This window comes from Mastacembelus armatus, chromosome 5, assembly GCF_900324485.2.
Source record: "Mastacembelus armatus chromosome 5, fMasArm1.2, whole genome shotgun sequence".
NCBI classification, from domain to species: Eukaryota; Metazoa; Chordata; class Actinopteri; order Synbranchiformes; family Mastacembelidae; genus Mastacembelus; species Mastacembelus armatus.
The window spans coordinates 19948192-19967793 of record NC_046637.1 but is presented as its reverse complement, the minus strand read 5'-3'; the positions used below and the strand labels follow the sequence as shown (position 1 = coordinate 19967793).

General features: G+C 39.4%; 1 protein-coding gene across 7 annotated transcripts in view; it reads right to left on the bottom strand.

Annotated features, from left to right (window-relative positions):
- The window catches only part of foxp1b (forkhead box P1b), a 142219-nt gene that overhangs the window by 101918 nt on the left and 20699 nt on the right, over window positions 1–19602 (bottom strand). For 5 of the 7 annotated variants that reach the window (XM_026306082.2, XM_026306072.2, XM_026306073.2 and 2 more), the window contains one exon: window positions 8475–8513. The exons of the other annotated variants lie outside the window; for them this stretch is intronic. The gene's annotated coding sequence lies outside the window, so the exon portion shown is untranslated. The remainder of the gene's footprint in view (window positions 1–8474; window positions 8514–19602) is intronic. 7 annotated transcript variants of the gene reach the window in all.

Here is a 19602-nt window from a genome sequence, read left to right as displayed (position 1 = left end):
ACAATGTGTAGTGGATAGAACGAAGATAGATTTTTTTTTTTTGTTATTCAAATCAGCACATATCCCAGATGACCTGTTGTGATGATTTCATTTGATCTTTTCCAGCGTGCCTAGGGTTCACAGACAGGCAGATGCAACAGTGCAGACCTCATTGACTCTGGCTTCGTTCACAGATCCTTCATATCAGCCACAGACTGACAGGCAGTGGAGGGGGCTGCAACATTAAAACAAAACCAATTCTCTGTGTGTCTTGTCAAGGGTGGGAGATGTCTGTAGATAGCAGTACAAAAGATCTGCCCTTCCTTCTCACAAGAGAAGTTTTCGTTTCATTAACTCCAGACTAAAGCGTAATTATCTCCCTATAGACCTTAATCACCAACAGAAGGATAATAGAACAAAAAGCAGTTTCTCCTACAGTCATTAAAGTTTTTTTATGTTGTTCTTTTTTCCCTCCTCTGCAGTTTAGATGAGTCCATCAAATAATACCAAAGAATCACAGGGGCACAAATAAAGTCTCATTTTCAAAAACTGTCAGCTTGGTGAAAGATTTCAGCCATAAAATGGACTCCTCTATTTGTGTGTATCATCTTTGGCCTTCTTTAATCTGGCTGCAAGGCCCGCTGACCAGTGGAGGCCACAGGTGGAAAAGCAGAGGGCAGCACAACAAGTGACTGAAGTGGTAAATCACAGGGACTATGAATGCTTGAAATAAAGTCAGGTTGAAGACTAAAACAGAATTTGGGAATTGTATAAAATCTAAATGACACTACATAAAGGTGCTTGTGATAATATACCCCAAATGATAAATCCCTGGAGAATTATACAGAAGGGTTTCTACGGGAGAAAAAAAATGGAAAACTTTGCATGGATTTAATTAGCTTATGAGAAATAATTGCCATTAGCAAAGCTCGCCAAATGGGGTTCAGGCATTTTGCTGGGGAAAAAAAGTCATATTTATGGAGGATGAGGAGACAAAGGGTTTTCAAACAGGAACTGGCAGGCCATCAGCCGTTTTAGTGCACTGACACCGAGGTCGAGTTAATTAGACTATTGTCATTTTAATCAGGACAGCTCGGCGGCCATCACTTCCTGAAAGAGCCAGTAGACTTTAAACGGCCGAGGGAGTTTGAGTGTGTAGATGTATGTGCACGTGACCTGTATATGTGTGTTGGACCCGAGGTGTCACCCAGCTATGGGTTATGGAGTATGGTCTGGTTCTCTCACATGCTTAGAACATTAATGAGCTGGAGACACACCAAGGAAACAAAGGAGCCCGGAGGATCACCAGGGGAAACTACTCGCCTCTGCTCTACTCACGTCTCTGTTCATTTGAAAATAATTTAAATATCAAATATTTGAAATAATTTGCTTTTCCCTGGCTATCAGATTATGAAAAAGAAGTCTTTTAAATCTTTGTTATTATGTTCTTCGGTGGCATTAGCATTTAAAACACAATTAATGTAAGCATAGGTGCTTGCTATTATGTTGTAATAGTGGTTTATTTTTTCTGAAGCCCTTATTTTATGAATGCAATGGAAAGATGATAATAACACAACAATGATAAAGCTAATCTGCTGAATTTTATTCAAAAAACTAAAGACTGGATTTAACCTGCTCTCAGCTCACTAGATGAAGTTCACTTTGTACAACCTACAGTGTCAGTAAAGCTGACAGTCTCAATTGAGTTTAGTCACTAGCCATCAGAGTGAAACTTGAGAGGAGGAGCCCAGTATTGGAGCTGTCAGTGGAGCTCTGCTAATCAGCAGGGGTGATAAAGGCCCTTGCCCAATAACACCAAAACATCTTTGTAACTTTTCCCCTGGCTATAGTCTAGGTCATCTATAGACAAGGTGACAGTAGTAACCTGCAGACAAATGCTGGTGAACATCCCCCTGTGACACCATCATCAGCCCGGGGGCAGGACTGGCCAATGACATTAACCAAGCTTCTGAGTACAAAGTTGCCCACTGCAATATTTCATATTCACAGACCTCAAGGGAAACTGCATTAAAAGGGATATGGAGCAGTCCTAAAACATTTGACTCCATGGCACTTCTTACTGTGTCTGTTTATGATTATATTAATAGTTCCGTAAGTTCATCGTTTTTAACCATATTCATTAATTTTTCACATGGAGTTAATATTAATCTGATCAGAAATTATCTTCTTTCAATAATTCAATATATACATTAATAATTCAATAAAAGGAATGTTCTGCATAGTTGAGGGCAAAAACTGGAGACATTCAATAACTAAGTGTGAGAACATTAAGCAAGAAAAGTCACACACCAGCCCCAAGTTAAATACAGAAACAAAATCTAAAATTCCAGTACTCTTTGAGCAACTGGGATGTAACAAGCACAATGAAAAAAAAAAATCATAATGTATAACTGTACAAACCTTTTTGTTTTACCTTAAACTTGTTTATAATCCGTACTAAAATGCACTCACTAACCAGGGACCACAGGTGACTGCAAACACGTGTGTACATTCAGAAATAAAGACAGACTCTGAAGACATTCAGAGTGTCTTTCCATTAAAAGCACTGCTTTGGCCAGATTCCTCCATAAGAGATTTACAGGAATTATATGGTGAAATAAAAGCCTAAGCTTTATTTGACAAGGAAGCCAGTCTCTGGCTCACTGGTCAACCATTTGCCGTAGGCCCCTATCTCACAACTCACCGTGGCTGCTACATGTCTTAAATCCACCTTTAGGACGCATACTGTGCTCTGTAGGAGGTCGCAATCCAATTATCTAAAAAAAATGTAATTGATCAACTGAGAAGTGTAAAAGAGGCATAGTGCTAGAAAGACTTACACCACAAATGTTATTCTATATTAGGTCACAGCCTTTCCTCCATGTGGGTACACCTTGGTAGCTATTTCCTTTTGTAATTTTCCTCTTTGGGTCTAAGTTATGGCTGATTGAAAATCTACCCAATTTCCATGTGCAATTTAATGACAGATGAAAAGAGATATTTCATGGAGATGTATAGTCATGACTGATAAACTATTAATCACGCTGCTGGACAATGACACCAGCTAAATTTAAACACAAAGTGAAAAGGTGTCAAGTAACAGCTTTCCTTACTCCTTAAATTATGCATTACTGGAAGCTGTTATTGAGCAGCATATAGAATTAAACATTGCAGATTTCACTTAATTACAGTGCATGTTGATGGTGGCCACAGATGTTAGAGCCTGGACTGGCAATCCTTCACTATGTTTAACCCTGTCAGAGAGTGACCAGGACCTTCTCCTGCCCCGTCTGTCCCTATTCCTCTCACCATCCCATGGTGTCTGTCTGCTCAATGTCTGACCTACAGACTCACTGCCAAGATGATGAGGAGGGTGAGAGAGCAAAGGGATGAAGAGACGGATAAGTCTTGAGCATGAAGTGTAACATATACTTCCAAAAGGGCAGAACAAAAAGATCATGTGTCAGTTTTAACACTGCATTCCAATACATTTCTGGTAGTAGCAGTATTGTGTGTTTGATATGTGGACAGTAAAAGTCTGTGCCTTTCAGTTTACCTGTTGTTCTCCTTGTATAAGATCTCAACACATAGCATGTCACATTTAGATTATTTAACTACATCCACTTCCCTAATAAGCAATTTCTCCCCTATTAAATATTCCATGTTTACTGACTATGACTGGTTTAATAAGAAAAAGATTTGATACCGTTGAGCTGAAAAGAGCTCTGCACTGACAAAAACACCACAAAGTGCAGTATCTTTTTAGAAGTGGTCAAATTACAATTGCTTCATCTAACATTCAGTTTCATTTTTGTGCAAAACAAACAACAGCTGCCAGGAAATAAACACTATATGTGAAAAGATTAATCTAATCTAAAAACATATGTTACTTTAAAAAATGAGGGATGTAAATGATTGCATTGCAAATGTCAAAAAATACCATCAATCTTAACTAATATTACTGCTTTCGGTGTGTTTTGCTTGAAAAAAGTGAAGATTCAGTTGTGTAGTAGAAGGCAAGAGCTCATTATAAGTTCATTCAATTGGCACATTAGCACAACAACATTACGACTACCCCAAAGGTTCTGTTCTCTTCTGTTCCTATCCCATAATTGCAATGATAATATATAAAATAATATTAAATGTTATAATTCCCCACTTCTGCTTGTTGACACTTATTTACTAAAGAGGCTGTTGGTTATGTTAAAGTACATAAATAAAAGTTAAAGTAATACTGTGATATATGAACAATAATGACGATTAAAGCAATATGGTAGGTTTTGTTTTTATGAAGTAACTTAAAAAGTATGTACAGTTATCTAATGTAATTTACCTATGACTAGCAGACAAAGGCTTTGTTTGTGAGCTCCACACCTCACTATCTCCCTCTTCCTTGTATCAGCCCCAGCTCACAGCAAACAGAGTCATATGCAAATACTAAAAGCCATAATGCATTACACTGTTTGCTGTTAACATGTGAAAATTTAAATGGTGCGTTTTAGATCTAGATATTCCCATTTCAATTTCCATATACTGTACATGCTGAATGCAGACAGTTAAGTTTGCTTATACAACAGGCTTGACTTGACTATATTTGCATCTTTTCTACACAATGTTGGTTTGATCAACCATCACTGTCGGATTATATTCTTGCTGCATACACTTAACAATGTAAGTTACCTATGTTTAATAAATGACTACTGCATGTGGCCTGTGTAAGAGTCACAGAGCTGGATATGTGAATCACCCACATACATGCCACTTAACCAAATTGACAAAGCTGATAAGTCATATTTACATAGCAGTGTCGCTGGGTGTGATTACTATCAGTACAACTCCCCTCACGCTTTAATGGAAAGTTAGGATATAACTTAGTGTGGCTTACAGCTGCCCTCAGGAAAATAGCTCAATTACACCGTGAATATAAACACTCATGTGGCTGTCAGAGTGGTAAACACGTGGGGTGACAGTGTGTAGTATGTGATCAGTCAAGCAGCTGTTGCTGCACCTTCATTCATTCACTTGTTCTGATGATGGATTCCAATTTCTCTTCCGACAGCTCAACATGCAGCCACACTATTTGCTTATAGGGCAGTGGCAACAGACAGATTAAGCTACTGACAATATCATTAACTGCTGCACTTTCAAACACAAGCAATCAGCTTGCATGAAGTGGACATCACGGACAAACTTTAGTCTCCCTATGGTCTCATGCAGGATAATTCTGAAAACACACTGTTACCAGCTTTTCTTCAGACTACAAACAGATAACGTAAGAGCATGCAGAGTGGTGTCATATGATGTTATTTTGTCTTGCCACACTTTACACTTGTCCTCACACAGCGTATTGAAAAGGACATCCCTTTTGGCTATTGTCTCATTGGGAGCCTACCTGTCACACGGCTGATATGACATTCTTTGAATGCAATGTGTACATGTGATCAGAGCTATACCAAGCACCCTAGATGACAAAGTGACTAGAGTGTCAAAGCAGCCTACAAACAGGCTTGTCCTCTTCCAGAAAGGAAGCTGGGAGCAGCAGAGGTACTGCCTTGTCTCTTCTGCCAGTAGCATTCACTGCCTCCCCACCTCATCACAGCAGCCATGTCTGATAGTGTGCACAATTCCGTGCTGGACGGCTGTTTTGATTTCAGCCTGTGTGACACATCTGTTGCTTGTCACGTTGTGTTGTGCCAGTCTGCGAGCTGAGCATGACCGGGGCAAATGTGTGTCTCATCCCTTTCTACGTGTTTACAAACAGGGCTCGCTCTTACAAACATGCCAGCATGGTACGCATCATGTGGAAGGTCAGGAGGCCTTATGAGACACTCGTGCACCTGCGCAGCTAGTGTCAGAAGCCATCAATCCTCATAGCTTGCTGCAAATGTGTGATGTGTTGGCTTTAAACTATATTAAAACTATACAGTGCACTGCACTAAAATATACATTATCTGCTGTTTAAAACCTTGACTAAGAGTCAGCGATAATGCAGTGTTTATTGTATGTAATAATATATGTAAAGGAAGAAATTATGGATCTTGGTCACTTCATCATCCTCTAACAATACCCCATTTTTCTACACTACCTACTGAAAATCAATTATTTCTCTCCCATGTCTAATTGAGAAAATTTGCTACAGCTCTAAATCAAATCTCTATCACAGGTGCATTTTCACAATGTGCTCTTTATGGGCTGTTAAAGTGCTTTGCAAGAGCATTTCACAAAACTACCAAAATCAAGGATATTCTATGCAGGACTCCCACTGTCAGCTTAAATACATGAACGATGACCATAGCTAATTGGATCCATCCAATCCATCCATCTATGAAGTACACATGCAACATCAGCGAAAATCAAACGACATTGTTTCACTCAGCGTAAGGCAAGCCCAGCACTATAGAGCCAGAAAGGTATTTATTAATGGGATGGTACAGTAGCTTAGAAGGGGTGCATTCACAAGTGCTTCATTTCTATGTCCTTGTCTTTCCAATCAATATTCAAAAGTGCCTTGTAATTACACGTTTAGGATTCATTTAAATGCAAAGTGCTAGTGTGGCCATAAACTGCACTAAAAATGTCTGGTTTTGACATCATTTTGAGGTCTAACTATTGCTATAGTTTATCTGACAGCAACTATTTAAAATATTTTCGTGAATAAAATCATTGAATTCAAAATAAAACAAAAAATAACAGCAAAATGAGAAACCCTTAGGTGTGTCTACATGAGCAATCTGCATGAGTATCAACCCCCAGCCTGTTATGTAAATGCAATCCCTCTTAAGAGGGTGGGGAAAAATTTGACATGGCTCATTTACATTGTCAAATGACACAACACTCATACTTTCCATTTACTACTAAACTGTTTTGCAGAAACATTAACATGGAAAATGATCAGTGTATGTAGTTCCACACCACAATGTCAAAGTAATAATACTGATATAAGACAAAATATATCAGGTTGGCTGATATTCAACACAGTCGAACACAGTGTCTGCCATTTTGCCCAGCCTGAAGAAAACACATACAGGAGCACTAGTAAGACAGGGAGGCACAACTCTGCTATGAGGCTCTAATACATTCAAAGAAAGATCATTTACTTAAAGCTTGCAACCAAGGATCAGTCTGGCCTTCATTAGCCCTCATCTGACACGGATGTGAACAACGTGTTGGCTTGCCACATGAACACTACCCCTCCTCTCTCCAAACACTCCTTTCTCTCAGACCTGCACAGCAAATTCCACTGGAAATATCACAAGTTGTTAGCATTCCAGAGAGAATTTTACATGGGTGTACACTCAGGTCTTAATTAGAGACACTATTCGATCATTCAGCAGCTGGGCTTTATTAAAAATAGGGTCCACGTCACCCTACGGTCACCCCCAGCTCAGGGTGAAAGAGCTCACAGAGACAGAAGAGTATAATATAATGTGAATATAAATATTCATCATTTGATATGTAAGGTCCCTGTATGGGAAATCTACACCCCAGAAAAAGCAGCATTTACACTGAATTCAGGATTCAGAAGAACATTTGAGACATTTGGAACATCTTGACAATGCTGGTATTTCATTAAATATCACTCAGTGTCATCTCTATCATTAAGAAGATCCATTTTGAATGTTTGTTTTGTATTTCTTTTCTTTTTTATTCGTGTCCCTTTTAACACAGAGTGGAGAAATCACTTCGGGTATGAAATCTATAATAAAAATGTACTGGTATTATTTCTAATTAGAGCTTTTATGTCCCATGTTAATCCTACCATCATTCTGCAAAAAAACCTATACAGTAAGTGACATCTATATTTGAAATATATCTAAATAATATGCATCAGCAACCTCAGTCAAAGCATAACATTATAAGATTTTACAGAGGTGCACTAAAAGCCTCAGCCTAAATGTCAGCACAGAACTTGAGCTACATGAGATGAGAAGAGATGTAAACTATATCTGACCAAGGTCGACAGGGACTATAAAACAAACACTGGGTTTAAGGTGAAGTCTTCCCAGCATGAAGGTTAGTCATGTTTTGTGTTTACACTACACTGCAGGCTTTGAAATTGTTGTGCAGTGTGGAGTCTGCCCAGGGTCATTGTTTGTTTTTGATATGTTTATACACCACACAAGGAGTAATGACTTCTAGGATAGTCAGGGGATGCAGACATGATCCAGCACATTATCTTCAACTTTCAACCGTCAACACAGAGAGGATTTGCACTGACTGGGCACTGTCAGTGTTGTCATGTTCAGCATCATTCAAAGCGATGTAAATATGCAACTGCATCAGGAAATGAGGAAATCGGTTACTATGCAAAACCTTTCTTATCATTTTGTGGCATTCAAACCTAGAACAATTATCCTATAATACTCTCTGTGAAAACACAATAAAAACGTTTTTGTTCAAAAGTTAGAAAATGATGATGGGTTTGATGCAAGGCTAGCATTTCCATGTTAACTGACTTGTACTGCTGTTTACTGATGTGCATGAGAAGTACTTACTTTGATCTCTGCTTCACAGGATGTCACCACTGGAGTCTCCTGGCAGGACCAGCAAGCAGCAGATAGAAGGAAAGGAGAGAAGAAGAAAAGTGGTGGTAGGAAGGAAAGTCAAGGGTGGGGGTGGTAGAAAGGAAAAGAAAAGAGAAACAGTGGAAATTATTTGAATATGTAAATATTTACAGTTTTTTCCATAATCAACTTAAGTACCTTTTTGTGTGTTGCTTTTTGTGTGTAATAGTGCCTTCATTAAGGCAGAATTGAATAGGTTTCCCATTGCCACATTTTAAATATCTGTGGATACATATTTAGCATCTCAAAATGACAACTCCCTTGATTAAACAAATAATTCCAGATTCCAAAAACTGTAACTGAGGCCAAATTAATTTGAGAATTGTGCTAATTCCATTTATAACCTTAGATCAACCACTTTTTAATAACTGGCTTTTGAAAACTGAATCTCTACAGTTTTGATAGAAAAATAAAAATGAGATAGGTTTTACAGTACACTTCAATATAAACTAAGATCTAGGATCCTGAATACCCACGAAAGATTGTTAAGGGTATTAAATTGCCTTTGCAGATTCACACATTAGTGCTCAACCCATCAAAGCTGAGCTCTGTCATTCAGCCCCACTGCCCTATGCCCCTTCGCCTTAACGCCTTCCCTCCGTTTGCAAACACAGAGGGAAGAAACGGCAAAATGTGTTTCCTGCAAGGGAGGAGAGGTGGAAAAAGCCCATCCTGTCCTGAGAATCACAGCCGCCCCACCAGAGACTCTGCCACTGGCCTTTCTGCAGAGGCAGCAAAAGTTCCCCGAGAGGGGAGCGTCTGCCAACCCAAACAGGGCTCATTCTCCTCTCTGTGGGCCAGTCAGCCGCCCATGCGGGCCTGCGCTGGGCTTCCTGAGGGCTCGTTGCAGCTGGAGCACTTTGAATAAAGGTAACAGCAATGTCACAGCTACTGTAAACTTGCTAGGCTGCTCCTGTCAGCAGGACATTCCCAATCAAAGCAGAAACAACTCCACCTAAAACACAACGCATTGTTTTTTTTTCCATCAGCCCCAGTCCAAACTTCCCACAAATCACAAAGAGAAAACACAGGCGAGAGGGCAACTACTGCTCCCTGATCTTGCCTAACAAAATGCCCAGACACCAGGAGTGGCATTCAGCTCTGGGGTTTAAAAATAAAAGCAATGTGAAAATGATTAGACACTTATTTTATTGTTGAGCGACTGACATAGGAGAGAAAACCAGAACAATCAAGCAAAGTGACTTTTTTTTCTGCTGAATTTAGAAACACTAATTAGTTTTGCTCTTGTAAAGCCAACCTGAAAACGACCAATTAGAAAGTGAAAATGAGACCTGCAGAGGAAACAAGAGCCTGTCATTTCCACTGTTTAAGTCCCATATGCACAACTTCACTGTGATAACATTCACACACATCCAAGATGATTGGCATGCTGCCTACTAAATTTGATGTCACATACACACTGTGACCAGATAATGGCACTTTACATTAAATAGCCTTTTGCTTAGTTAGAAAGAAACTATTATAAATCTGTATGACCACATCAAGCCCAGGCTGAGCAGCTTGGGCATGCAGATGTCTGAAACACCAGGCTGGGGATGATACAGTCCACCAGGCTGACCACAGCACCAGCTGGTTCCAGATATAAAACTACCATGGCCAAACTGTTACTCCCTCACAGGTGCACTGTATCTATGAATTTCCTCTTTCAATGGCACTGTTATAATTTCATCTGCATGTAAAACAGTTTCGTGCTAAAAGCAGGTGGGTGTCTTCATGTACATATAGTTCACACACATGCAGCAAACTTCACCTGCTGAGTGCTGTTAGTTCATATTTAGCCGTCTTTAGAAACTATGGTAAAACTGGAATTTATCTACAGGAATTTCACTGCTATTCCCCAAGCAAAAAGTGGCAAGTGTTTCATCACTGTCGGACTAAAGATGGATGAGTTGTCAGTTCCTTCCCCTGTCCAGGATTCAGCTCCTGGGCTAGGAAGTGGCTAAAAACGGCTAGGGCTCCACTTTCCAGCCCTGCGCCTTTTACTGGGAGTAATTCTCAGATGCCAGGTCGCTGCCAACGTCCTTGCAGCCAATGGCAGAGAGGCCAGTAAGTTCACATTAACTGCAGAGTGTAACTGCACTGAACATCTGCTCATGAATGAGAGTGCTGCCCACTAACTCGAGTTGAGGCCCACTGATGAAAAATTCAACGTTCTCCTCACTGGCACGCTTGTTTTGCACTATTCTCCTGAGCCTCCAGAATTATATTAAGAGAATTTCAGCACGGCCTGGTGTATCTGAGAGAACAGCTGGCGCTGAAAAGGGATCTGCTGCTCTGCGAGAGCTCAGGGACTTCACACAGGATCTGCCTTCTCCTACACCATTTGTCCTTGACGGAAAAACATATCAGTGTTAAGCACCCAGGTAATAATAAGAAAGCAGAGGCTACATTTAGTTGATTACGTCACCCATTACATTACAGCAGACAGAGCACAACCAATGAAGATGTGAGCCAATATTAAGTGGAAATCTTGGCTGGGGCAGACGTGGCCTGATGGATAGAGAGTCAGACTTGTAACCCAAAAGTTGTGGGTTTGAGTCTCAGGACCGGCAGGAATTGTCAGTGGGGCGGAGTGAATAGCCAATGCTCTCTGAGGTGAGATCCTTGCGCAAGGCACCGAACCCCCCAACTGCTCCCCGGGCACTGCACAACTTAACTTAAAAGAGAAGACAGCAAGGGCAACTGTGACAATAAGTAGTTTTCTCAGGTGACCTATTCGCTACACCTCTCCTTAGTTTGGCTTGTTTTGCCTATTAATTTGGTAACTAGGTCGGATCTGCCCCCAGCCTCACAATACGGAATCAGTCTAATCAAAAACAGAAGCAGGCTATTCAGAGGGTGACTACATCAAAGACTTTGGAAAGTATGAAGGTAGCCGTACAATCCTGTCCTTCAATTGCTGCAATTATGTGCTTAACACATTTATGACATCACCAGAGAAACAAAATGAATAATATATATAGTGACTATTAGCCAACAACAGTAATTTCACAGAAACATAAAATTAAAAGTCAATGTATACAGTGACACGACTGACAAAGTTTTTCCGCTGAAGATGATGAAACAGTTTCTGAGTTTAGAAATGTCAGGTTTAAGGAAGTGATGACTCCTAGCACACACTAAGAATAAAAGATTACCACACTCAGTAATTTCACTTCTGTCTTTCTGTGAACTACAGTTAACAGATTTCTTTATGTCAGCACAGAACACAGTGTAAGTGACTTTATGAAACTTTGATCTCGTTGGTTTGATCTTAATCTCAGTTTTACAGGTTCTGACTTTTTGTCATCAAATTTAGGCCAGAAAACTGTCTTAGTCTCACCTATTACATAAGCAAGTAAGACGGAGTTTAGACTTTTTTGGTCTTTTATACAATACACCGACCAACGTGGAAATCATGGCAAAAGTCTAAGACAGGATCTGTGAATATTGCCAATGAAGAGATGTCTGGAGAGAACCTCATTTAGCTGCTGACAAATGACAGCACTTTGTCTTCCTGACAAGATCCCTCCTTCATCAAATGTCCAACTTCACATGGAAATAGGAAATCACACATTATCACACTGACAAACAATTACAACCATGTCATTAACAGCAACCCTGGGCCTGAAACCATTAACAAAACACAATGTTGCACACCACGCTAGCCATCAGAAAAAACACAGGATGTAGACTGATAAATCAATCATGACACAAACAACCTGATGCTTATAGAGTTTCGGAAGGATATAAATGTTGGAAATACGGGCTGATAACAGTCCTTTGTACCAACTAAATAAATCACATAATAATCTCATGCAATTAAAAGTTCCTCATCTATGAATGAAGATTTATGTCTGTGTTGATGACAGAACAGTGCTTGCCTTATATTAAAAGTCAACAATTCAGAGAATTTCTCTCTAAGTGACTTAATCAGATACAGAGCAGCATTAGTATCTTTTTTAATACATCTCCTAATGTCAGCCAGCAAATGAAAAAGCTAGCCTCTGTAAATATGACTGCTTACTTCTAACACAAACATTGTTGACACCTAATGTAATTTTAGCGGGATATCCAACTGAAAGCGCAACGGGGTAATATAATGCTCTTAATGAGAATTCCTTCCAGCTTGAGACCTTGGTGAGATAGCCATAATGCATGGCTTCTCTTTTTAATAAAATAATTGTTACAGTTATTAAAGATGAATCTCATCACAGTCGAGATGACAAAATAATTCATTACCAAAACCAAGGCTTTAAATAGCTGCAAATTATGAAGCCCTACCCCCCACCCCTTGAAAATACACTTTCAGATAAATGAGTTCGTTATTTCATATAAATATTAGATATGTGTGCCCTTGAAAGGAATTATTGCAATTGTCCATTAGAAAGTTTGCAGACACACAATGCACCATGGACATGAAATCAATAACAAAGCTGAACTAACAATAAGCAACTTTCCAAAACTGTAATTAATTTGATTCTGTCTCATTACATTATAATGGCTGCATCACTTTTATTCTATATTCTCTGCGTGATTCAGATGAATTATTAACCTATATTGTCATATTTATCTGTTATTCCTGGTAATATTCCTGTTACAGCAATTTTCTTTCAAAATGACTACATCGTATATACATATCTATGCTGCCATTATATCCACATTCTCAAATAATATATACAACATATTACTATTACTATACTTGCCTATGTATATTCAAAACATACTACTAATAATATGATATAAAAATCACTTCATTGCTTTAATAACCACATACATTTTGTGTATTTCTGTATTGCGATTAAGCAGCAAAAAAAGAAAATGGGCAATTGTCCATCCGAATTTATGAGATTCAACACCAGCATCTTCAAATTTTGCATATAGTTGCCTGATCAACAATTCAAATGGATTAATAAGATGATTCATTTAGATTAACTAGCACTGCTACTGCCTATATAATGTTACAAATATTCCTGTTTGTCTTCTTTTTGGAACCTGCAATTTTCCTCCTCATAGCACCTTCATGTGTGAAACAGAGATAGCGCTGCAATGCATTTGTACAAATTTCCACCAACCCCGCTCCCCACCCCTTTCAGTTCACATCTCACTTCTAGCTTTATTTATGTATTCAAAAGAGATAATTTACAGTGATGGCATGGAAACTTCCCAGCATGCCTTTTAACCTGTCGTTTTTCACTCTCTCCGCAGCAGGATGTCCAGAGGAAATGCTTTATTAAGATCCTGCCGACATGAAGAGCTGCTGTGACTTACTGGTGCATTACTGTCTAAAAGGCAAAGTTATTTAGACCAATAAAAGGCTAATATATTGTTGGAGTGGAATTACACAGAAGTTATCTCTGCCTTAATAACATCACCGCAACCCCTGATGTTGTTTAGATCAATAAAGCCCATTAAAGTACAGACCTCAAGCGCAGATAAGGCTGCACTGCCACAGCAAAATACTGCAGGCTGGCATCAAAGAGAGCAGAGGTCTTTCTCTGGCAAACAAAAAGTAGCCAAAATGAGAAAAACACTTCAAACTTAATACCATAAAAACCCAATCCAATCAAGTTCATTGCCTTATGGAGCATTCTAGCCTGCTGGCAAGGCAGATAAACAAGTGGTGGAAAGATGCTAATGGCTTTTAGATACTGGTCAGACAAAGCTAAGGGTGGGGGGTGAGGACTCCCGATGTCAGAGCAAAGGTGAACCTGTACTACAGTCGTCAGCTTCATTGCTGTACTGGATTTCCTCTTAGGAAGAGAAGGGCTTTAAACAGTTTCTTCTTTCAACACTTACAACTGAAACCTCTGTAAAGTCCTACTAAAAAAAACCTCTGGACCTTTGTCTCTGCTCTGATGTGATGATATCACTGTAAAACCATTACTGATTCTGAGAGTGATTTATTTAATCCACTTTGAAAAAACAAAATACACTCATTTGTGTATTTGCTTTGAAAAAACAAAGCAAATACACAAATGACTAAAAGTAAGCTTCAATACCAGAAATATTCCCTGTCACCCAGACATAGTTTTACCAGACTACATATCCTAGTGTTCTAAATGTGGTTTCCCATCATGCTGTGCTCATTCATGGCAGTGTCCACCAGGTGATGCACTAAATCATGTGTGTGCTACTGTCCATCAGCCCTTAGGTCTGATGACCACTCCCACGAGTCTCCATCCCTTGTTATGATGACAACACAAAACAGAGAATAATACTTAGAGTGTATATGTGTATGTGAATGTGTGTATAGATGTGTATGTGTGTGTGCGTGTGTGTGTGCACGTTTGTTTTTGGGAGTACAGACAGCGTTCACGTGCATTTGTAAATTGCAGCACAAACAGACACCACAGTTCTCCACAGGAAACCACAGGAAACAGAGTTTTGACGCTATCTCTATAGGCAAGCGAAATGACAAACAAGATTTTTTTTTTTTTTTTTAAAGAACAGCATGTCCCCTATGGCTTATACACTGTCTATAGGAAGTTTACAGATACCAAGCCACTAAGGTAGGGGAAATACACTCAAAAACAAAAATAATACAAAACAGCATATTTCAAAGTACCACTTTAGACAGATTTAGACAGAACTTAAGCACTGAAAAACTGTACCGAGACTCTCCCACAAAGGCTTCCATTTTCTTTATTCCTGTCTTTTTAATATTTGTGTTGTTTCACCACTCTTGCTGTCATCATCTAGCAGCTGTAGTCATTGTAACATTATATATAACAAGGTAATTTCATCTATAACAAGATATTTGTTACTATACTAACATCCCCCTAATACAGTAGATGAAGATAACAGGGTGCATGGGTGCACATCCATTCATTTTCAGATCTACAGTTTTCAGCAACACCAATACCAGTGACTAAAATCAAGCCAGAAATTATTTGCAGCATCAAAAAAATGCAACAGTGAGATGTTTAAGAGGTCTGACACCTCTGACTGCAAGACCTTTAAAGGGCTTGAATTTAGATAATTTAATCTAAATCATCTTAGAAAGCTGTGACAGTGATTGCAGTGACAGGACAGAAGATTCCAACATGCGCACACACGGGCTACAGTAATGAACAATATCATAGCAAAATTATTAGATCTGGCAATGTAATATCACCCAACAATAAATACATTGCAGACAAAAAAGGAGAAAAGAAAGAGGAATAAAAAGCATTCACGAAAAGGAGGCGATCTTCTACCAGCTCCATGTGAAAGCATAAATAAAGTGTGGCACATCTTTTACCTTCTTCAATTATCTGCCTTTTGACATGCAAGCTGAGCACAGTGTAATTAACATCTCAGGAGATAATGGGGTCGCTACTCACTGATCAATCTCACACATATATTATCTGCCTTTTACCAAACAAACCTCCCGTTAGTCTAGGGAGGAAATATTCCACAACGGACTCTATCTTTTTTTTTTTTTCCTTTTTTTGGTAGGGGCATTTAATAAAACTCTGGTAATAGGCCTAATGGCTCATCCAATTGAGCTCATCTTCCAAAACATCAATTAGGCTAAGACCCAACTTACACTCACATCGAGCCTTACCTATCACAATGAATAACAAATCTTCTCTGATTCATACAAGATGTAACCATGTTGTCATTATCAATTAGAGACAGTATCACAAAACTGATTAAAAACACTGTAAATTCTCATGACTATTCCCTGAGTGCCTTTAACAGTAACAGGTGTTGTAAATGGACCCTCTGATCCAGTAAAAACACTTAACAATACAATCTGGAATTTGTTTGACCTTTTCGGAGTTGGCTACATTTTCGACAAGATTAGTCTGGCTTATGAATGGAACTAAGCTTAAGCAAGAACATAAGGATTTTATGTCAGGCTAAAACATATTTTGAATTATATTAGTCTCTTATTGCTCTACACAATGTCCAAAATCAGGTAACAGTATTACCACTAGTCACCAGCTGTTCTATCCAATTTTTATATACAGATGAACCAAGTATATTATTTCAAACTCAACCTACATATTAATCTGTTATTAAAACTACTGTTACAGGTAATCCCTGCATGTCACCATTACAGAGTACAGTCTGCATCTTGTAGATTCATATATATATTTCTGCAATATTAAAAGACACTGCAAAAAAACAAAAAATCATTAAACAATATTGGGGTATAAATAAAAGCAAAACAAAACAAAAAAAAAAAAAAAGATTTACATTCAGGACTATTACATCCGCAAACAACATTTGCCCAATATGACTTAATAACTGTTCCATTACAACAACACCAAGCAGCAATAATTGTCTGTGTAGCTTGTCATGGCCATTCCAGAGAGAAATAGGAACTTGCCTGGCCCCCTGTATTGTGGATATGAATGGGTTCTACAACAGTTCTCCCTCAAGTTATTTACCAGGCCATTTTGAACAAACCCCAAATCTGCCCTGAGATTTAGGTTGTTGTGCTTGTGTGTCCCTCACTCTCACATGTGGTTTCTGTCAGGTCCAAAGTGTCTATTCCCTGAAAAAAACTTAATGGCACACAGCTAACCACCAGAAGGGTACAGATCAACATACACTACATAAAGCATTAATAGGAGCAAAGTCTGGATCCACTAGGCGGAAAAGGCACACTACCTCTTTAAGAGACTAAGCTCCCAAAAGTGTGCAATAACTGTGTCCTTGCAATGACAACTGCTGCTTAAGTTGCATCAGTCACAGATCTGTTAATAGTACATCCTATATTGGGCTATCGTGTTAAACCTTGAGACTAGCTGGCTATGCTATAACTTTTAAGCATCACAGCAAGCCTCTTGTTTTTAATCATTATTAGTTTGCCATCCCCTATTGAAAATAAAGCTTTGAAGGGAGACCTTTATACTTTAACTGTTGACTAGGTAAGCAAATATAGCTACTATTAAAAAAACCTGACTCAACAAAGTTAGTCCAGAAACAGACTAAATTTAAGTAGTTTTTGTCAGTAATTTAGCTGCAAACAGCTAAACAGCTTTTAAACATAACAGCTTTTCAACTAAACAGGTACTGTCAGATCTGAAAGAAACTGTGCATCTCAGAAAAATAACATCTATACCCATTGGAGATCAAAATAGGATGAGGATATAAGAGCTCATTAAAATTAGTGAATGTATGAATACCACTGTTGTTGCTGCAAGGAGTGTTACAAGCTCTGCTTTACTTTGTGTACTTTTAACACTGCCTGGACACACGGGGGCCATTTTACAATTTAGGCTTTAGCAGATGTGCTTTTTATGTAGCACGTTCTCCGGAGTTTAAATGCTGTTGTCCACACAGATGAGTGTGTAAGGCAGGCCATAAAGCCTACCTTTCAAACTTTCAGCAGATTGATGCCAGCTACTTAGCAGCAGACAGAATGGCTCACCTTCGGAGCATGCTCTCACACTTATGCCTTGATATCTCACCAGATGAAAGCCAGAGATGGCATGACTTGCCCAGGTAAAAAGTTGTGGCTGCTGCACATTCTGGTTTATATAAATGATAAAGTTACCTTTTATGTATATACCTTGTTAAGTGGTATAAAAAAATAATTTTGCACATAACCTGCATATTTAAAATTAACAGTATACTATATTGTGAATAGGGTGGTGACAAAGGCAATTGTACTGTACTACAATTACAATGTAAAGTATAATTACTGGGATTTACACACTTTCAACTCCCTCAATACTTATGGACATGGAATTCCTAGAAGGGCACTCTTTTGGACTGTCTTAAAACACACAAACTTATACTTTACTCACACAACTTCTCTCATTTTCAACTGTATGTATGCATATAAACGCTGTTTCCTTCCATCTATAATAGCTAAAGAGATTATTTGTGACACAATGCAATCTTAAAGCTCACACTCCTTTTTGTCAGTGACCTCTGTTGACTTTGGTACCACCTCCTGGGCTAGGCAGGAAGGCATGCTGAGTGAGCTCTCTGCTGGCTCTGTCCAGACCCAGCCCCTTACACAATACAGCCTGCCTGTCCCTGCAGCAGGCCAACCCCTCCTCCCCAATAACTGACTTCCCATTCTTGATCAAACCTGGGGATTGTAGTGTAAGGGTGGAGATGAGAAAGATGGGAGGAGGTGTGTATGTGGCAGGGAGGGGGAGAAGGGGGCAACGGCACATCCTGCGTGAAACCGCATCCTGAACAAGCATCGCTGCATCTCACTGTAAATAAATACTCTCTCCTCCGCGTAGCTTCCGTCAACTGTCACCGCCTTGGCTCCCAATCACCTTCAAGTCCAAACAGGAAAGTGCAGGGAGGCGAGGGAGATGGCAGATATGAGCTTTAATTTGCTTCTCGCTGCACTTTAGCCCGGGTGCACACTGCTTCCTATTCTCCTGTTCTGACCAGCTGCCCCGGCTTCGTTCCAGACCCGAGTCCTTCCTGTCACCTTTCATTACCACATTATCCAGTAGGAGGCTCCCTGTGTAGCTGGGAAATCACCATTTGGTGGCACACCCCCACCCCTGCGTTTATGTAGCATTGTGTGAGACATTCAAAGCCACGCGCAATATCCTCAGAGGAGCACTGCTGCCTTGTTACCTGCTAATCCCCTGTGCATTATCACAGGAGATGCAACTGAACAACAGAGCATGACGAAGGTAATAACTGAGACATGACAAGCTCTCAGACCATAAATTGCTGTGTTGCAAGAGTCTCATCAGACTGGCTCTGTGAGTGAATATCTATTATTTCATTAAGTATTAAAGACCTGCTTGTTTTGATGACAAACTGATCTGCGATCAACTGAACTGTTTCTGATTATTAAGAAAACTAGGAGCAGAAACAGCCCCTCTGTGAAGGAAATTTTTACAGTAGCACCTCTACCTCATGTTTCTATTGTTGTCCTTTGTCCTAGTTCGACTCTTCCTTTAAGAGTGAGAGCACTCAGGCTGAGAGTCCTCCAGCACTTTTTGCATTGTTTTATTACACTTGAATGAGTTGAGCTGAAAACTGAATGCAGCTGCTGACTACAGAGCATTTAGAGTTTGGCCTAGACTTAGCTTTGCCCACCAGGAAAATCATGCAGTAACTGATCTGTCAAAATACCACTGTC